Genomic DNA, 17981 nt, shown 5'->3' with positions numbered 1-17981 from the left:
TTTCCTATCAACTCGAGCAACCTTGAAATGACCTCAGCTCAACCACAGAAGTTTATCTTCAACTTAGTTGCGGCATTAAAGCAGAGAAGAAGTGCTGTAGAGGGTAAAGAAACTGTTCATGTTCAGCTTTGGAATGTACCAAACAGAGAATCTGTGTTGAGATTTGACTGACATTCAGTTTCTTGTCTAATGTAACTCAGTTTAATGCAATGTGTTCTGTTACTGTGGTTGGTTTTAAGCGATTGTTTTCATTTGTGGTCACACTTATTTTACGTTTTTACTTCAAATGTAGAATGAACATGAACCGAGTCGTAATCCCAAGTACCATTAAATCCTCCATCACCGTGATGGTTTTCAGGAGCTGTTGTTTCTGCTTTTCTTTTTAAATCTCAGTTTTACCCAGAAGTTTACTCAGCTTGCTGGCGAGAAGAAAAAGGGGGGAAGTGAGAGGAAGTTGAGAGATAGGTTAGAGGTGAGAGAAACACATACGAAGGCAGGAGAAGAGGAGAAAATATATATCCTTGTAACCAATTGGTTTTTGGAGTGATAGGGAGAGTGACATCCGGGTTGGCTTAGCCCTTTTCTGAAGGAAAAGGAGAGATTAAGACAATCCGCAGCGAGCCACCTTCCCTGCGCCAAGGTGCTTAGGGACCCAGGGAGCAAAGAGGATTGTGGGAGAGAGAGGGGGCTTCTGGGATAGCGTCGCAGGGATCTTAGAGGGCATTAGCAGTAACGTACTCTACCTGAGATAGACAGAGAGGAGACCACACCACCAGCAGTGGACCCCTTTGTTGACTGGCTTAGTGTCCTGTGGTGCGCACGCACACACACACACACATACACACACATATAGACACACGCACACACATGCACACGCAAACACACAGGCATGCACACACACTTGCAAATACAAAAATCCTGCAAAACTGTATAATTTTGTTCATGCTCATACACACACACACGCGCACACACACACACACACACAAGCATACACAAAGCACCTGCCCACATACTGTATAAACATTAACATCCCTGCATGCAAATGCTGCCCATGAACAAAGATACTCAAAACTTATTCAAAAATAAAGTAGAAGATATATTTGAAAATAGGTCAGTAATTTTACTGAAACCAAAATGACCCATATGGAGTCACTGTACTGTAACTGTACTCCCTCTATGTCGCATTGACTGTAACGTGGTTGTTAGCAGATAAATCTTTATTAATGTATCTGTCAACTCTTGTAAAACCCAGTTATAGTAATAGATACTGTATTTTCACAGGACAAGTTGACAGTTTAAATGTTCTGCTAAATTGTTAGATCTGCTATCGGTTAGAGTTAATTCAGAATGGATGTGGAAACACTTTCAGTGTTCATAAGCCTTAAACGAACACCAGGGGATTAAAACCGGTAAGTGTATAAAGTAGTCTCACTTTTTTTTTAAAAATCTGTGATTCACCAACGCACTTCAGCAGACAGGGAGTAGCTGGAAACTGAGACTACTTACCTTTGTTTCTTCAATGAAGTATGAACCAGACATTCAACAGGTTTTTCCCGGTAGCCAAATTACCTGCAACGGGCCATCTTCTACATAACAGACAGACCAGGGGATTAAAACCAGTAAATGGATAAATCAGTTTCACTTTAAAAAAAATAATAATCAGGGATTCACCGATGCTCTTTGGCGGAAACAGGACAGGACTTCTCCAGCTGCTAGGAGCCGAGCTGTCTAACAAGTGCCTGCTTTTCTTCTCTGATGACCAAAGATCCAGAATAAAATCCTTCATCAGGTTAAAATATATAGTTGAAAATGCTCAAAGTGTTATAAGTGTATGTAGCGTAAAACTAGATAAAAGTCCATTTTGAGCGCCAGGCAGTCAACTTCAATCCAGACCCAGGCTCATAGAGGATATGATGTCATTGACAGTAGACCAACTGGCACAGAGCGTTACCATATTAAAATTAGGTAATTCTCTAGGTTTGCTAATTACTGGAAACATTTGGGGAAATGTAAGTACACAACTCAAAAAAATATATTACTTAGGTGTAGTCATTACTAGACATTTTAATGTGAAAAAGTTACATATTGTAACTTTAAAGCATTACTTTATCAAGGTTTCCATATGGTTTATACATCCATCAGTCAAATAGTCTTAAATAATCAAATTAATCAAGTTGGCACAGTGTCATAATGTCATTCTGTAGTTTGTGTATTTACACAGTGATTCAATATAAAAGCAAAGGGATGGAAAAACAGAAAACTGTGATTAAATCCACTTTCACATGGAGTGGAGACAAAATCAAAATGCTGATGTGAAGAAAAAACTAAAAGTTGCTTTTTACAAACTGGATAATGAAACTTCATTTTTCTACTGTAAATTGTTAAAGTCTGCTGCTAATTTAACCTGGAGTTTTCTTAAGAGCTTACAATGGTTTAATCAAATTAAAATCAGCATCAAATAATTCTAAAGTATAATATATAACAATAAGTTTAAACATCGCTAGAGCGCTTTGTAAAGTTGATTAAATTAATGACAAAGGTGCTAAGTTGTCAGCACTGCTGGATCTGCTAAATCATTTTGAAAGAGCAACAACCAATGTTGCAGCCATTGCTTTTTGTTAATTTCCCCACACAGGTGAGATCGATTTGAAGCAGCTGACCATTATGTTGCCTTTCAACATTTTTATTAAAATATGTTTGGTGATGTGTTAACACAGTTGAGAACAATTATTAAGTATAAATAAATATGAAGTATAAGTGACCAGTAGTTAATTTGCTAAAACATTAAAACCAGTCCATTATCCTGACACAATAAGAAAACATATATCTCCTCCTTTAGATATGCTAAAATAATTCACTGATGACCTTCAAATGATCATTTATAGCATGTGGGTGTGCTGTATTTGGAAATACACTCTTCATTAACATACTGTACGCACACATACTGACTCTACACTGTATAGAGGTAAATATCGGACTGGCAAACTAGTGTAGATTTGTAGTTAAATCCAACAACTTACAGTATGTTTGTGCACCCTGGTATTTTGTGTTGCATGCAGAAAATATCACATTACATTCCTGACACTGTGTAATCACGCTGGATTTACTCACAAATCTGATGCAAACGGTCGACTCAGTATTTTGATTAAAATTTTTTTTTTTTTTTTTGCTGTGTGTTGGTATTTTGTAGCACTGCCACGTTGTCAGAGTGCAGCATAAATCTAATCTGGGTTCTGCTGGCTTGTACCTTTGCCTGAGACATTGAGGAATTAAGGAGGAGATTAAGGTGTGTGTGGTAATCTATAAGGATGTGTTGATTTGTAAGGTGGAAACAGGGATAAGTATTTGTGCTTGTCTGTGTGTGTGTGTGTGTGTGTGTGTGTGTGTGTGTGTGGATTTGGGGGTTATGTAAGGAAGTTTGACTTTGGGAAGAGATCTGTTTTTTTCAGAGTCAAGTTGTATTTCTGACTGATACTCACAGCACAACTCAAACACACATACTGTACACACACATAAACGCATATCAGGACATACACAGATGCTTACTTGCACACTGCCATTCATTCACACTGTGATCTGTCTCGTCCGTTAAGATTAGTTGTCACTTTCTTTGTTAATAGGCTGATTTATGTGCTAGTTGTAAGGCCCAGTTGCCTTCTGTGTGTGTGTGTACAGCCGCAGGGTAAAGCAGCACGACAGCTGCGAGAGGCCTCAAACCGATCCACCCTCTTTACTCTTCCCTCTGTCCATCCTCTCTCATCCTCCCGGTTCAACATGTTAAAGTGATGGAGGCCTCTCAGTAGTAAAAGCCACTGGTTTCAGATCAGGGTTCTCCAAAGTATCGAGCTGTTGTCTCTTGATCTTAAAGACACACATGCATCAAACCTACAAGGTGCCTGGTTGAATTGTAATGTAAAGATAGAAGATGAACTCTTGGTTCAGTCAATTTCATACTGAGACATCAACAGAATGTTTTGATAGTCTAACACAGCTGAACAAGGAAACCTCCATCTTATCCTATTTCTAAAATGTATCAACAGGTCATCGTCACAATCACTGTCCAGGGTGCTGATTCTGATTCTTGGTTGTTGTTAACCTCACTCTATAGCCTGTTTATTCAAGATTGAGACTCTCTTCACCAGGAAAGCAACAGAACTAGTCCATGCACATAACTGCCATGGGAAACCAGGAAACCGGGGAAACCCTAACTCAGGCCTAAGGTGTAACCATAGCAACAATCAATGACACCCATGCTGACCAGTAGCACCCAACAACAAAAAAACAGACAAACATGGCTCATAATTTGTGGTTTATTAACATTGTTATGGAGAGAGCAATGAGAGGGGAAACAGTTTTTAGAGACCACATCGATTATTTTTCCAAATCAGGTCGGCCATTTTTTTATATTTTGAAAAAAGTCTTAATTCACCCAGAATTCATTTTGGGACCAAACTGCAAGGACGAAATCCTTGCATTGTCCCTTTACTCAAATGCCTAAAACCACCTATGTTTAAATGCACCTAACAAGGACAATCTGCCTCTAACCTCTGATTTCTCACACACAGTTGCATCAGGCAACACTCGCAGGCCTCCATCACTGGACTGGACTTTCAGATTCCATACAACTGTTCTCCCATTTCAATCCCTGCATTTAATTGTCCACCCACCAATTTGTCTCCTTGGGTTCACTTTCCTCCCACTCAGGCTCTGTCCTTCTTCACCCCTTTCTTCCTCATCCCCTTCATTCATTCGCCCCTCCATCTTTTCCCTCCCCACCTTTACCTTTACGTTTTGCTTGCTGCATCCAAATCCACCATCAAATTAACAGTCTCAAAACAAAGCCATTCAGCCCAGCCCAGGCTCTCTAGAAATTACCTTCACACCGGACGCCACAATTTACATCCGGTGCCAGCATCCAGTGCCAGTGCAGGAAGAGAACAGCCAAACAACAATAATAAATATTCCACTACCACCACTTCAGTCTACTGCTAGCCCACGCACCTCTGCAACCAGAAGTGAACACAGCGACTGGAGGCAGTTAGCGTATACTGCAGTGTACTGGAATTTTATCACACGACTGGACTTAGATCGCACTTCTTATTGTGTTTGACCGGAGGACAACCCCAAGATTTTTATTTCACAACCATGAGATGTCAAAAAAGATATTAAAATGTGATTCTCACAGGACAGAGGGGACATCTACTGTAGTTAAAAACATCTATCCTGTCGCATTATAGGCTCATAGTCTCATAGGCTGAATGTGCACAATTATGAGCATGCTGGTTAAACACATGCAAACAAATCAAAACATTGCTCCACAGTGCCACATGTGGTCAGTCACTCCACAGGGTACCTTAAAAATCCCACAGACTGCAAACCAAACCTGTGCCTCTTCACCTCTACTTGTCGTTGTCCAAGGCGAGTTTTCTGTTATTTACATCAAGTAATATTCACTCTTATATAAGTGTAACAGGTGGGCATGAAGGGCGGTCCCCACGGGGAGAGTGGGATGATGGATTGATGGTGGGCACGGCTGATGCCAACTCTCTGTGACAAGGAGAGGCAGCTGAAACAGACGGTCCCCTCCCCTTTATTTGTGTGTGTATGTGTGTGTGTGTTGTCACACTGCTTTGGCAGGGGTGGCACAACCATCTGCCTGGTCAGGGTGGTGTGTGTGTGTGTATGTGTGTGTGTGTGTGTCTGGGGCAAGACATGCCGAGATAAACGGGTGATTGAGTGTTTCAGGCTGCCTGGTGTAAGTGAATGGGGCACTGGCACTGGCAGCGACTAATACACACACACACACACACACACACACACACACACACACACACACACACACACACGGTCAGCTGTATGCATGAGACATTAGACTATAGTTGACCTGCTTGGAGACAGACTGGGCAACGTGTTTGTTTACAGCTCAGTTAGTGTGTTTGTGTGTGTGTGTGTGTATGTGTGTGTGTGTGTGTGTGTGTGTGTGTGTGTGTGTGTGTGTGTGTGTGTGTGTGTATTGTTCATGTTCCTGTACATTTATCTTTTCCTAGTCTAGGTCTAATAATGTATCTTTGCATATGTTTGTACAGTGTTTATCACTTGCACGTTTGCCTGCCAGCATTGTGTACACACATTGTGTGTAGTATGTGTGTGTGTATTTGTGTGTCTGTCAGAGGCAACTTTTGAGGACAGATTTCAGACTAAAACCAGTTAATCGGGGACGATTGGGGACGATTGGGGACAAAAGCCGTGTAACCATTGGGGAAAAGCTGAAGGGGTTAGGTCAGGGTTAGGGGCATAGTTTGGGTGAATCTCTGGGAAATTAATGCAAGTCTCACCACAGGTGACCTAGAACAGCATGTGTATGTGTGTGGCATGTGCATGTGTGTATGCACGTGCCTTTACTATGTGTGTCTTTTACACTCTCTCCAACTCTGTCTCTTTAAAGGCCTGGTGTGGTGAATAAATATTCCCTCTATTGAGGAGTCAAAGCCGCCACGACATCTGTTGTTTCTACACTAACACTGTGTGTGACACAGCCAGAGTTAATGGTCCAGAGGCTGTATATTTATACTGTGCGTCCAACAAGCCATAGCTGATGTTTGAATGTGCCTCAGTTCTCCACTGCAGTTACTGCAAATTAAAACATACAGAAGTAGTTTATTTAAACTAATTTAATTTTCCCTGCATGAGATGGTGACACTGAACTTCCTCATTAATTTGGTTAAAGTTTGAAATTTGATCAGAAATGTTTCCTTCATTTGTGTAAATGAAATAATAACTGGAATTCTATATGTTGATACTTTTTGTATAACAGGGAATTAAGGAAAAGTGTGATATGGTGTAATTTTCTTTACCATCTGCGTATAAATATTTCTTTTGGTTTCAAATTGCAACAGGACTATGCATTATCTCATCAAGCTGATTCTCATGTTGAAAACATCTGGGTCTGAATTAATCAATTAAACCAGATCTTTAAATCCCTCAAGTATTTCTATTTCCATGTCTATTTCCATTGTGAATTAGTAACTCTCAAAAATCTGTTAGCCCCTGTCTGATCTCTGCAAACCAAACAGATTCATCTTGCTCAGTAGCTGCAGCACTTTCAGCCAGAGGAGATCAAACTGACAGCAACTAATACCAAACATATAAGAGGAGATCAGAGACGGATACGGTTATTGGATAAATTACTTTCATTGTGATATTTAAAATGAACATTATGGCATCTTATGATGTGTAAATATTGGTAAGAAATAATAATAAAGGAAACTCACCTCTTTGAGGCACACCCATCTGTTTATCCCAAACAATCTTACCTTACTGACTTTTTGTTGTTGCACTGAATTCGTTTTCTTGCTCTTCTACCTCTTGAAAAAAAAAAAAAGAAAAGTTGTATCCAGAAAGAACAAACCTCGTTCATTGGTTCTGAGTAACATCTAACGTTGCCTTGGGACATTTCAAGGTTTAATTGTGTTTCAACGGGAAGACAAATACACCAAGTGACAGGTGAGCCCAGAAGAAAGACAAACATCACAAATATTTAGGTTTTTTTTTCTGTCAAAATAGTTTGATAGTGGAATTCATATTGCAGGAACTATTAAGCAGGTTTAAAAAAAAAAAAACCTGATAAAGGCTACTGCATTTTATGCATAAGAATGATTGGTAATACTTAATTATACAGCCTGAAATTTACAGGATAATTTTACTTACCGGTTCCCACTGGTACTTAAATGTAGGTACAGTGAAAGAAAACAAGACTAATGGGATCAAGTATCAACAGTATCTTATTGTAAGTATCTTATTGTGTCATTAAAGAGCAAGAGGGGGAGAACAGCTACACGATATATTACAGCCTGTATATCTTATCATTTCAGTGATTAACGAACATTAATGTATGAAATTATAAAATATAATACTAAAAAGGGGAGCTCTACTATAGCCACACTACAGGGATTTATTATCATTGTATGATGTGGAATAAGGACGAGGGAAGAAATGGGACTACACTGTTCATCCAGTGCAACAGCAGCTCACAACAGGTGCGCTGGAGAAGAAAACAAACGCACACACAAACATAATAACGACATCTTATAATGTAAATAGTGATAATATTAATGCTTAATTATTATATTAAGTGATATCATGAGTGGCTGTTCTCCTCTTTAATTACACAACATGAAAAACTACACCTCAGTATTTAACAATTAAAATACTTGAGAGGAAGTAATTGATTGGTACCAGATTCAAGATACAAGAAAATTACTGTGTAAATTGTACAAGTGTTACCGAATGATTCTGTGTCTAAAGAATGTTCAGAGAGAAAAACTAACAGCAAGTCTGATGTTTGATCTTGTGCCACGAGCTGACACTTCACTTAACACAGACACTGAGACAAAAGAGCCCAAATAGACTGGACTCTTCTGTCTTCTCAGCTCCCTCCCCCTCTCCCCCTCTCCCTCCCTTCATTTCTTATTTCTTCCTCTCCTCTCCTCCTTTCCTTCGTCCCTAATTGAGACAAAGACAGAAACCACCGAGCAGTGAGAGCAACAGTATCTGCTGTAATTACACTTGTCTGTCTGCAGCCTATTGACTTTCTGGTTAACTGAGACCCTGTGTGTGTGTGTGTGTGTGTGTGTGTGTGTGTGTGTGGGGCATAGTAGCATATATATGTATGTCCCAGGTTCAACACTACAAAAAGACACAATTATTGATGACAGTTTTTAAATAGTTTTCACTGCATATTAATATTTTTCAATAGATTTTATATTCATATTTATCTTTCCAGACGGATCGTTAAAGTGTCATCTCATCATTTTTGTCACATGTTTCCTCACAAACACACTGAGCTAATACAGATGCAGCTAAACCTGTGATTCGGCTGTGTGGCCCAACTCTCCACATCCTGGCCTCTCCACTCATTTCTCCTATCTGTCCATCCCTCTTTCCCTCCTCCCTTCCTCCCTCTCTCCCTTTGTCCAACGTCTCTCACTTATCTCCTTTCCTCCCTCCCTCCCTCTCTTCCTACCTGCCAGCTGCTGCTCCGGGCCTCCTGGCTCTTACAGTTCTCCCTCAGACAAAAGAATGGATAGAACTACAAAAAAAAAGAAAAAAGAAAACGAATGACAGCTATGACTCCTTTGTTCCCTGTACCACTCTGTCCTCCATATTACCTTGTTCTAGCCCCCCCCACACCCTTTTATCCCTGAGGGAGTCTTCCTGGTCTCTCGTGCCTCTGTCTTGTCTAACGGTCACTCAGACTGTCTTGTCTGCACAACTTGAACTACAATGGCCCGCTCGCTAACACAGGGCCAAACACAGGGCCAGCTGGGGCTTCCTCACTCTCTTTTCCACTACGTGGCTCAAACATGGCTTCCCGGGGTTTACTCCTTAACAACTGAAGACGGTTGGCCAGGATATCATTGGTGTGCAATATCTATGTCCTGGCAGATGATGAATGTATTTATGAATTGTCTATTGGCTCAGTGTGTCTAAAAGAAAAATGCATATAATATTAGCCTTTATACAGTGTACTACTTCATGAGGGAAACGTCTTTGCTGCTTGTATCAGTCCAGGAGGTGTAACAGTCACATGTTGTACAGAAGTGGTCAGGGTGTTGCAAGTGCAGGATTTATGCTTATGGTAAAATATTACATACATCCCGTCTCCTGCTTCAAGTATTATATTTATTAAAAGGGGCTATTTGTAAGTTTTCTCTGCTGCTGAATGTGGTTTTCTTGCCGGGAGCAGGTGGTGGTGATTGTCACTTGACAAGAGCTTCAGCCATTGTTGTCTTCTCTGAGCCCTCTGAGCATCGCTACGTCTTCAGGGCAGATTGGAGGCTACAGTGAGTCGCTATCGGAAAGTGATGAGACAGGCCGGGCCCAGCTGGTTAGCGTGCTAACTTCAGTAGAAGAAAAGATGTGATAGAGACAAGAGTTAGGACTGGAGACAGCTGTTGGTGAGCAAAGGAATCAAGTTTGATGTCGAACTCACAACGATTCCCCTAGCTATAGCAAAACTTACAAAAAGCTCCTTTAAAAAGTGTCTAATCAAGACCACGATGTTTGCTAACCTTAAACAAGTGCTTTAAGTTGCCTAAACATAACAATAAAGATGTTAATTACATGGCTATAAGCAGATATAATTTTGCAGACACACTGAATTTGAACATTTTGCAATTTTGCAGATACATCCATTAACATGTTTCCTCATGAAGTATAATAAAAAGGGTCATTACAGTTCTTTGAAACTATACTGATAGTTACCAGTCTATTAAAGTAATATTTAGGAGACATGGTTGTTAAGCCATGTGTCTCCTGCTGTAGTTCTCAAAGTGGGGTCTGGGGACGTCCAGGCGTCCTTGAGGTTGTTCAGCAAAATGGAATAATTTATTTTCATAATAATTCCATCCATAAGTAAAACAATGACAGATTGTATGAATATTTGGGTTATGGGTTTGAAACACTTCCTGTAATAAAACATCTAACAGCAAAAATCTTATGAGACGATGGGTCTGGTTTGAGAATCACTGATCGATAGAATGAGGGTTAAAAATAATTTTTTTTAATAGAATATTTTTTAAAATATACTGTAATGTTTAAAATGATTTATTACATATGTCTACACACATACATACAGTATATTAACCAAACAGTATATTAACCAAACTTATACTTAGTAGTTTAGCAGTAGTTTTTGATATTTTTCTCATCTTTCCAATAGCACATGAAGATTAACCGATCAACGGATCGATTTTGATTTATAAAGTCAGACAGTACAAGAATTAAATTAAAGAAAATCTAAATTAAGTAAGTAAAAATGTTAACTTTAATATGAAACATTTATAGTTTGATACTTAGTAAATATTAACTTTCAGGCAAAGTGTAAAAGTTCCTGAAAGTATAATGCTCTTCTCCTTCACTGTGATAACTATAAACCATTGAATAATGGCAGCTCAGTGTTTGTCTTTAATAAAACATGTCTGGGCGGTCTGAAGTGTATAAAACCAAGACTGTCTCCAATGCAAGGCTGCTGGCAGTGTTTTTACTGAGAATCAGTACAATCCTTGAGTCCTTGAGCTCTTTCAGCAGTTGCAGTGGACAAAATAACATGGACAGTAACTTGGATTTCAGGTAGAATGACTAGCTCACACAATGTGAGTCAGACTTATGATTCTAGTATATTCAACAATTTCTGGTCATGTCAGCCAAGGCTGCGAGATATGTGTGTGCTGCAGTAAACCTGTCTGAAGTTCATATGGGAGTTTTTAGGGATCCAGAAAAGTTGATCTGCCAAAGTTAGTGAGACACCCGATCTTCATGTTGTAAGACAGCAGCTCCATGCATCTCATATCCTGAGTGTAGTGGTTATTTATACATATATATTATTATATACATAATCTACATTAAACCAACTTGATTTTACATTTTTAAGCACTAAGACACCATAGTAAAGAAAAACATTGTTTTTTCTTCTGGTGTATTCATCCATGGCAAGCAAGTAAACAAAGAGGGAAATCATGGTGCTATTCATACAAAACTAACAAAATAAAATACAAATAAAAAGCTCCCACAATAAGGAATCTTGACTGAAATGTTTAGATTGAGTCTTGATGGTGGTGTCTCATTAAGTACATGGAAAACAGTGTTGAGCAACATAAAGTTCTACCTTCACAGTCCTTGACCAGAGTTAAACAAATCTCAACTGAATATTGTCTCAGATGTGACAGAGCTGAATACACGGTGCAGCATAATAACACAGCTGTGTTTATGTACAGGCACACTGATAAATCTGCGGGATATTCTGTCATTCTGCCAGGAGTTTAATAGGATTTTTACTTTACACTATGAACACTTCAACTGGACTGAGATTACTTCTTAAGAAAATGCAGTTTGATAATCTGTTATAGTGGAAATTTACTTTCAATCATGTTGTTCTTGTTCTTGTTTGATGCAGCAGCATGAAACAACATTTCCGTTCTGATCTTATCTTATCTTGGTCACCTTTGCTCCTGTTGTCAACAGCTTCTTGATGGATTTTAACACCTAAGTGTTAAATCTGAGCTCCCATAGCGATCTTACAGTGTGAGTCTAGCTTTAATGTTAATATCAGGGCAAATAAGAAAAGAAAAGAAATGAGCATAGTTTGGTCTGCAATGAGGATTTGTTGGACAACGCCAGTCTAGCTGTTGCTCCCCCTTTTCCAGACTTTATGTTATATATATATATATATATATATATATATATATATATATATATATTGTGTACAAAATAGTCAGTTGCCACAAACAGCTAATGAACTTAGAGTGAATCCATACCCGTTTGCATCCACTTGCACGGCGATATCATGTATTCTGATTCACACTGCTTATCAGCAATTATCTGTTGTTTCAAAGGCACCGAGAACCTGATGACTTTAATAATTTATCACAGCCTTCATCTCCATGTAATCAGATTAATGTAATCCCATACATGTAATCCATTCCATCTTCCTGTCTGACAAACTGTCTGTATGAACTGAAAGGATGTTTTGAGACAAAATATTTAAAGCGACGGATGAGCGGTGTGTGCGTGTGTGTGTGTGTGTATGTGTGTGTGTGTGTGTGTGTGTGTGTGTGTGTGTGTGTCTGTCTGACGTGTGTCTGTCTGACGTGTGTCTGTCTGACGTGTGTCTGGGTGTTTTGTCAGTCCTGACAAAACTGAGTGAGATCAGACTGGATTCCTCACAGGTTGAGATGAAGTGCATTGTGGGAAGTGTTAATGTTTAACTCTGTGTACATATGAGGCAACAGTGAGGTAAGAGAGGAAAGATAGACGAGAGAGGGTAAAGAAAAGGGAGGAGACGTGAAGGTATGGTCTATCTATCTATCTATCTATCTATCTATCTATCTATCTATCTATCTATCTATCTATCTATCTATTGTTACAGAGTTCCTCTTATTAACTTGTTGCCCTCAGGGGTGTTAATAATACAGGAGGAACTAATTTTGAATTTGACACCACGGATTACGGGCCTTTAGCTTTACAAAATACCTCCTCCATCAATTATTTAAAGAGCAAATCCAATATGGGAGGGCAGGCTGCACTGACGGACCGACAGAGAGACAGAATGAAAGACGGACTGATGTGGAAGTAGATTGATACACAAAGAAGCAGACAGGCAGGCAGACAGGCAGGCAGAGGTAACACACAGTGCAAGTGTGGATTTTGAGTCTTCACATTGGTCACCCGGTTTTCCTAAGGTTTCCTAAGTTACGAGAAAAACAAAGGACGGCAGGAAGACAAAGTGTCTTTATGAGTAACGCCATCCTAAATAAGTCCATACACAGTACGTGCTCAGTCTCGGAGTGTGGGCTGTGTGTATTTTGCCAGCGATATCTAAGGTCCAAAACCGGGATCAGTAAACTGATAATATCTGAGCCCAGATGTTCCCCAGGCAGGATGAAGGGGCCCATGCCGTCAGCAGCTGTTTGTCTAACTCCTTCATTGAATCAAACAATTCCAAAATGATGTTAAGTTACAGATGTTTAGCATTTTCACAAATTATAAGACAATGTTGGAGTTATTGAAAGATTTTTTTTTTTTTTAACTATTGACAGAGCGAGGCTAAGTGTGTCTTCCTTTTCTTTGTGCTTAGCTAAAGCCGCAACTCATGCATAACCAGTAAAACCAAACCAGCAGGCTGTAGTTGTAGGTTGGGTCGGACTTACAAAGCTCCACTGTAGTTCGTGGGCCGTAGCAATCTGATCAAAACTGTTAAACATGTGTAGTAAATGAAAATGGGTTGACTGATATTAGCCCACGCAGCCTGGTGATGGTCCCCAATCACAACCGTCTAGCTCACCTCCAAACGAGCCAATTATCTAATCAGATACAGCAAACTTGCCTGAAGCTATAAGAAAAGAACACTGTTGAATATAAACTTTACAGCTCTCTCTCTCTCACTTGCTTTGGTTTGAGCTTCACTCACTTGAAGAGCCCCAGTCTGCTGCAGTCAGTCTTCCTGTATGTCTGACCCTGGTGTAAATGTACAGCTTCACTAAAACTATAACTTCCAGCAGCCAGATAACCTATAACCCCCAGGAAGACAGTTTGAAACATTCAGAAAAGATGGTATGAAATCAGTGTTCGAAGGTAAATACATTTATTCAACTTGAGTATCATCGTTTTATGCCATTTATAAATTTACTCCACCTCATTTCAGATGTGTTTATGCTGCTCTTACTTGTAGTGGAGCACTTTTATGTTATAGTATTTCTACTTTTACTTATAGTAAGGAAAACCATCTAAAGATGACTTCCACCACTAATATGGCTGCCAAGGGGTGGGTTATTTACTTACTTCACTGCTGGAATATTTTCCCAACAATTCGAAACACTTAGAAGCAGGACAGATGAAAAGCTGAAGGTGATCTTCATGGGACTAGTGCGTGAGTATGATGGGGTGTGAGGATTACTGGTGCTAATACCAGGTGTTAGGGAGCAATCACCCTACCCATACACACACACACACACACACACACACACACACACACACACACACACACACACACACACACACACACATACAAACACACAAACACATACACGTCACAGCCCGTCTCCAAGCACCTCCAGCTCTCCATCAGCACACAGATAAGACAAACACAATACCCACGCACAAGTGTGTGAGTCACCTCACACGCACACCTGTGCGCTCGCGTACAGATCGAAAGGCACGTATACGGCATCATCAACGTGCACACACACACGCGCACACACACACACACATATCACCGTGCATTTACAGAGCTGGCTGGCTGCCTAAGCTGCTAATTACAGCTGTGTGTGTGAACTCTCACTCTCTCTGACTGAACAACCCAATATTAAACACTAGAGAGAGAGAGAGAACCTCAGGGTAGTTCCTCCATAATCCATATTTAATGGCTTATTACGGTACAGCTTGTGGTTGTGTTCTGCTTGTGTTTTCATTAGGCCGATTAAAGGGATATTTACAGAAACCTTCTGTTCTGTAAATAGTTTGTGTGTATGTGTGTGTGTGTGTGTGTGTGTGTGTGTGTGTGTGTGTGTGAAGATGCTTCTCTCAAACTGTGCAGCGTCTGACCTTCATGCCCTTTTCTCTGTAATATACAGTCAAGAAGCAAGTTATGAGAGGCTAAAAGCCCTTAAGCCACAAAGTCGACTGAGCAGAGGCTCACAGGGCTTGTGAAAACACATTTTATTCTCTGCATCACACAGAGCGCGCAAATAATTCAATTTTACATTTCATTCCCATCAATGACCGTCCATTTCTAAGCCGCTGGGATTGATTAGAAAGTCAGAGGCGTATTAGTGTACTACCTGGAGTTTTTATTTTTGGTCTTTAATACCAAACCATCCACTCATTCATCCATAAACTACAGTACACACCTTCCTGAGCAGAAGTACCTCTAGAGACTCTCTCTCAACTATGCCTCATTATTTTTGATCCATCATCTCACACCAAAGAAAGGTCTGAATTTCTCTTTCCAATCTTTTCTCTCCTTCCTTTATTTGCTTGTGAATGATGCGGACAAACCCTCTACTCTAAATGATAAAACTTTAACTCTGAGCACCGAGCCGCTTCCTCAGACTCTGATTCAATGTAACGTCTTTTCTGCGCGACCTCCGCAACCTCCATTGTGGAGACACGCTTTTATGAGGAGTCAGAAGGAGATGGGCAGATGCTGAATTAGGAGGAGAGAGAGCGCAAAAAGTGAAGTAATTAAATGTGGCGCAGAAGAGAGGTTTATCCTTGAAGTCAGGACACAATAGCTGCATGCGCCTATACTGAGACCACAGTGGTTAATATACACTATGCCATATGTCAAACTCTCAGTTTAGTTCAGATATATTTTATTTTGTTATGCTTCTATTTTTTTCTTCATTTCTATTACATTTATGAATTCACCTTTGTGTCTCAATGCTGAGGGTTTTGAAAGATCCACAGTGAATGTCATAATGATATCAACCAACATTCCCACGCACAGATTTATAGCAGCTATGATTGTTTTGATGACAATTCACTCTGTTCAGAAATATCTCTCAGAAATCATTTCCTGGTTTATTAAAAAAGATTTCTTTCTTTTTTTTTCTTTCATCCCAGGAAAAAAAAAAAAAAATGACTTCCCTTGTTTTCACAGATGAAAAAAAAACAAAAACTGAAAATGCGGGCAAAAAAAAAAAGTTTCACTTGCCTCTCAGGGCTTCTGTAGGTATTTGTATCAGAGCCTTGAAAAAAATTCAGATTGGTGTGGATTTAAATTATCCACATGTATGTCCTAATGCTGTGATGCATCATGAATGTTATGTTGTCAGACTGTCTTTTAAAAACCTTGTGTTCACACAGTAACAATACATACAGTGTGACGGTTTTCAACTGCAAAGTTTGGTTTGACCTACTTTGTGACTGTTTTCTTGACATTACATTGTGTCCCTGAGTTTATATAAATAGCAAGCAGCAACTTTTGTGAGATGTTTATCGGCATAGTCTGTTTTAAATTGCCACCACTGGGGAGTGTTCAATTGCTGCAATCAAAGATACTCATTACAGAAAGTATTACAGGCAGCGCCAATGGTATAAAATGGTATACACTTCCTGTCTCCTAAGTGGGCGTGGTCGTGATTGCTTCTTCATATCAAAGCATAACAACATAATACAACACTAAATACAAAATGAATTTTGCCGCTTGTTTTTATCTGCTATCATAATATCTGATCAACACAGGACAAGATCATATCAGTCTAATAATACTCTGTTTTCCAAACAGTTAAATGATGATAACAGCAATAGTATTATTAAGAAAAGAAATAAAAGTTTTATTTCAGTTTAAACTTTTAATTAATTGTTTCACATATTAGCCCCTCTAAACGTCTGTGGTTGGAAAGTGACATCGGCAGTGCTGCAGCAGTGAAACCGACAGAGAGAGTAGAGATATGTGCTGCCAGATCTCACAAGACTGTGTTGCTGAGACAGAGAAAGGTCTCGAATAAAGTACATTTTTCCTGATCCGTCGGTCTGAAAAATGCAATTTTGATGTCAGAATGTTCGGAAGATCTGTGACATTAGAAAAAAGGTTTCAATATTTTTTTTTTTGGTGACTTGTGGGGGTGAAAACACCTGTCATAATCTGTGATCACGTTCACTTCTCCCATTGGAATGAATACACTCCGACCTGCTGCTGGTCTACTAAAGGGGCGGGGAGGTGCCAAAACCCATGTGACATAAATAATTGAAAGTGAACCATCTCCTTTTGGCCATCTGATTGGCCATCATTTTTCAAAAAGTCACCTGTGGATTTGCAGTTACTGCAAAGTATTTATCACTGATATGAACGTCTTTAAAGGATGGTGGGCTTTACGCAGTGGTTTATCCATTGTATGTGTGGTAATGTTATACAGTAGTACAGTTTTGTGCATCTGCTCATGTGCAGAGCAGCACACCTTCACTATTATCCACCCTGAGTGGAAACTTTAGTTTTTGTTCAGTCACTCCAGTATTTCCTAATGACTTAGTCAACACTATCTGCATGCTTGCCTCGGTTTGTTTTTGTGTGTGTGTGTGTGTGTGTGTGTCAGTGTGTGTGTGTGTGTGAGGGTTTGTGTGTGTGCATGTCTTGCTGTGCCCTGGTGAGCCAGCTAAGCCTTCACTTTACCTCAGACATGTGTGGAATTTTCCCTCTCCTCCTCCTCCTCCTCCTCCTCACCCAGCCTTCTCCTTCCTCTTCAATATATATCTTAGTTGTTTATAAATGTATTTGACATTTGATGGCCTTATATTGTGCTACAGTAAAACCTTATGAATGTACACTGTTGTTCTTTGTAACGCAGAATGAATGATAAACGGAAATAATTATCCGCTTGTGGTAACACACTATTTCTAATCTCGTCGCACTTCGTGAAAAACAACCTTGAAGAAAATTGAACCCAGAGGAGAAGTCTTTGTGTTAGAAATGTAGGTGGGTGGGT

This window comes from Seriola lalandi, unplaced genomic scaffold, assembly GCF_002814215.2.
Source record: "Seriola lalandi dorsalis isolate HSWRI2012SDOR001 ecotype SW California unplaced genomic scaffold, Sedor1 jcf7180002054885, whole genome shotgun sequence".
Taxonomy (NCBI): Eukaryota; Metazoa; Chordata; class Actinopteri; order Carangiformes; family Carangidae; genus Seriola; species Seriola lalandi.
Note: the sequence above shows the minus strand (reverse complement) of the source record.